Raw genomic sequence first — 4466 nt, forward strand, 5'->3', positions numbered from 1 at the left:
GGCCCTGCGCCCAGGCAGACCCTTGGGCTTCCTGCTGTGCTGTTGCATCTTGAAATTTTTAGTTTTTTGAAATGTCATATATATATTTTTAAATTGATTTCAGAGAGGAAGGAAGAGGGAGAGAGAAACATCAATGACGAGAGTGCCATGGATCGGTGCCTCCTGCACGCCCCACCCTGGGGATCGAGCCCACCACCCGGGCATGTGCCCTGATGGGGAATGGAACCGCGACCTCCTGGCTCATAGGTCGATGCTCAATCACTGAGCCACACGGCCCGGCTAAAGTTCTTAATTTTTGAACAAGGGGCCTCACAAATTATGTAGCTGGGCCTGCGGTGGGGGCAATGCGGGGCCAAGGCAGGGTTTGTTGTTTAATCATTTTTTAAGTGTAGCAACAATGTACATGAAATTTGCCACTTCAAGTGTAGTCCAGTGGCATTAAGTAACACACATTGTTGTGTAACCCTCACCACCATCCATCCACCGTACTCTCTTCATGTTGCAAAACTATAGCTCTGTCCCATTAAACGCTGCCTCCTCTCCCCTCTGGCCCCAGCCCCTGGCAGCCATGTTCTGCTTTCTGCCTCTAAGAATTTGACTCTCCCGGGTCCCTCATGCCAGAAGGATCCTACAGTGTTTGCCCTTTTGTGACCAGCTTATTTCACTGAGCATGCTGTCCGCAAGCCTCATCCAAGTGGGCACATCTGTCAGACCTCCGCCCTTTGTAAAGCTGAACATACGCCACTGTATGGATCTGATGCTTATTCACTAAGCTGTCCGTGGACACGGGTGTTTCCACCTTTTGGGTATCCTATATAATAAAAGCCTAATATGCAAATTGTCCCCTCGGGTGGTCCTTCCACCAGGAGTTCGACCGCTCGCTATGGCGTGTGCTGACCACCAGGGGGCAGTGCGGAACATGGCGGGCGTCGGCAAGACACTGCGACCTCTCACTGGCTACCTGGGGGCGGGGGTGACAGGGACAGAGGTGCAGTGAGAATGCGGGGTGTCCCCTGAGCTCGCTCTCACTCCCCCTGCTACCCTCCCTCAGGGTGCCAGGGCTCGTGTGCTGGGGAAGCCCCGTGCTCAGGTGCCTGGCCCACACCCATACAGCATCTTCCGGGCGTGCTGGACTGCAGCTGCCGGGACCGCAGGGGCCAGCCAGACTCCCCTGGGTTCAAACAGCAGCCGGTCTGCAAGGCCAGCTGGGAGAGAGTGTGCTGCCTGCCCGGCTTCTGTGCAGCACCGCTGGGCGGCCCAGAGGCCCACGCTGCGCCCCGGCCCGCAGCGTCCAGCCATGCTCACCGCATGTCCGAGTGGGGACTCAGGCGCCGTGACTCAGGTGGAAGGGGGCGGGGGGGCCCACATGTTGCCCAGGGCCCCATGCTCACCGCATGTCCGCGTGGGGACTCAGGCGCCGTGACTCAGGTGGAAGGGGGCGGGGGGGCCCACATGTTGCCCAGGGCCCAGAGGTCAGCTGGGACCTGCCCTTCCAGGCCAGACGCTCATGCTTTGATCGCTGGCCAGGCCTAGGGTCCGCACCGGTGCACGGATTTCGTGCACCAGGCCTCTGGTTGTGAATAACGCTGCAATCCACACAGGCATGCAAACATCTGTTCTGTCCTTGCTTTCCGTTCTCTGGGTGCATGTCTAGAAGTGGACTTGATGGGTCACGTGGTATGTCTACCCAAGGGAGGGTTCCGGGCAGAGTGTGGTGGTCAGAGGGGGCCATCAAGATGCTCATTGAGGGCCCTGGCTGGTGTGGCTCAGTGGATAGAGCGTTGGCCTGCAAACTGAAAGGTCCCAGGTTCGATTCCAATCAAAGGCACATGCCCGGGTTGTGGGCTTAATCCCCAGTAAGAAACACGCAGAAGGCAGCCGATCAATGATTCTCTCTCATCGTTGATGTTTCTCTCTCTCCCTCTTCCTTCCTCTCTGAAATTAAAATAAATACATAAAAAGATGCTCATTGTCTGGGTGGCAAGTTGACGGTAGGAGGTGGATTGTCCTGTGGGAGGGGCATGGCGTAGGGTCAGAGTCTGGGTGTGAATTCGGGGTTGCCATGTGTGGGCTCTCTGCTGGGAAGTCCTCACTCTGTCCTGGGTGTCCTCGTGTTGGTGGGCTGACTGTATGGAACCTTCTGTTGGGAACTGAATGAGTTCCTAGGTGCCGAAACTTAGGGCAGTGCAGAGCGCGGTTGCAACCATTGCTGTTATTATTCTGGAGAGGGGCCTCTGGGGGAGAGAAGCCCGGCTGGACCTGGGGAGCCAGGACAGAAGGGGCGACCAGCAGGCCCTCCATCAGCAAGGGCCTCTCCCCGTGGAGAGGCCAGGTACAGTGCAGGCTTGGGTTCGGGGGGGGCACCCAAAGTTCAAAACTGGGGGGACTGGCCAGAACTCCTCCACCCCCTGCAGAGCTGGTAATGAAAAGCTGGTGGGAACGTGGCTTAAGCAAAAGCAGGGTGGCAGTTCGGGGGGTACAGCACGGGCCCATCATACAGAACAGAAAGCAAAGCAGTGGCTACAGAGTAGCGGCCTGGGGGCGGGCGGGTGTCAGGCAGACAGCGAGCTGAGCTAGTGGGTTTCACTTCAGCCTGCTTCCTGCATGGGGAGGACCTCACAGCCCTCACAATGGCCACTGCGCTCAGGTGGGATCGGGGCAGAAGCAGCCGCCGCACAGGTCGGCTTGGGAGTGCCCGCTCGGGGGGGCAGGTCTTCATAGTTCCAGAACTCATCCGGAACCAGGTCAGCCAATCAGGGCGAGGCACTTCCGAGCACAGTGATTGGATCAGAAGGACGAGTGACTGCCCAGAGCTCCCCTCGTTCAGCTGGGTTCTGCCAGGCTCACTGAGGAGCAGCCTCCCAGTGCCCCAAGGAGAGAGCCCGTGAGCTCCCTGTGGCCTTGAGCCCCTCACGGTCACACCAGCCCAGCCTCAGCCTCATCTGGCACTACCCTCCCTCATCCTCATTCATTCTTCTCTCATTAAAAAAAAAAAAAAAAAAAAAAAAGCTACTGTGTGTACAGTCCAGCACAGGGAATATAGTCAATAATCTATATATATAAAAGCCTAAGCGAGCATTACGACTGAACGACCGGAACGACCGGCCGGTAGCTGTGACACGCACTGACCCAGACCTTGCTGCTGGGGCCCTGAGAGCCCCAAATCTGGTTCACCCGCACCCCAGACCCAGACAGGAGGGAGGAGGGAGCCCTATTCCTTACGGAATCGGCCGTTAGTTAGCTTGCTGCTGGGGCCAACCCCCCATGTCCCTCCCCCCAGCAAGTTGGCCCCCCGATCGGCCCCGATCGTCGGCCAGGCTGAGGGACCCCACCTGTGCACAAATTGGTGCACCGGGCCTCTAGTATTGTAAAAACTATGCATGGCCAGGTGGGTCCTGGAACAATCAGGGGGACACTTAGTAAATATTTGTCTAACCACCATGCTGGCTCACCTGAAACTAATAAAAAATACTGAATATAAAAATAAATATGCCGAAACCGGTTTGGCTCAGTGGATAGAGCTTTGGCCTGCAGACTGAAAGGTCCCAGGTTCGATTCCGGTCAAGGGCATGTACCTTGGTTGCGGTCACATCCCCAGTAGGAGATGTGCAGGAGGCAGCTGATCGATGTTTCTCTCTCATCGATGTTTCTAACTCTCTATCTCTCTCCCTTCCTCTCTGTAAAAAATCAATAAAATATATTTTTTTAAAAAAATAAAATAAAAAAAATAAAAATAAATAAGTGAAATGTCGTTTAGCCTGGCTGGTGTGGCTCAGTGGTTGAGCATCGACCTATGAACCAGGTCACGGTTCGATTCCTGGTCAGGGCACATGCCTGGGTCGTGGGCTCCATCCCTTGTGTAGGGTGTTCAGGAGGTAGCGCCATGAGTCTCTCTCATCATTCATGTTTCTATGTCTCTCCCTTTTCTGTGAAATCAATAAAAAAATATATTATAAATAAATAAATAAATAAGTAAGTAAAATGTACTTTAACTTAAAAAAAAATCTATGTGTCAGAACTAGGGGTTAATCACAGAAAAAGGGACAGAGGCCCACTGCAGAGGCAGGGCCGCCACGAAGGGGGTGATGACTACACGCGACTGCGGGCGCCAGGCCCCTGCCCACACAGGCCTCTCCCCCCCTCTCTGGGTTAACGTCTCTCCTCTCTCTCCACCACTCCAGCCCGGAGGGGGGGGGTCCCCTCAGTCCACATCCATATTCCCTGCCCCCCTGCACAGATGCCAGCACAGCCCCCATGAGGGCCACTGGTCCCTTAGTGGGTCATGACATGAATTTACAGAAAAGCCAGTATTTAGTTTCTTTTATGCTACATTGTCACATAGGGCAGTGCACCCGTTTAAAGTGTCTAGTTCTCTAGTTCAGGCCAATGTAGGCATCAGTCAGATGGAGATCATCCCATCCCCCCATGTTCGGGGTGCCCTCCCCCACCCACCCGGGCCCCCGGCA

The sequence above is a fragment of the Myotis brandtii genome, unplaced genomic scaffold (assembly GCF_000412655.1).
Source record: "Myotis brandtii unplaced genomic scaffold, ASM41265v1 scaffold819, whole genome shotgun sequence".
NCBI classification, from domain to species: Eukaryota; Metazoa; Chordata; class Mammalia; order Chiroptera; family Vespertilionidae; genus Myotis; species Myotis brandtii.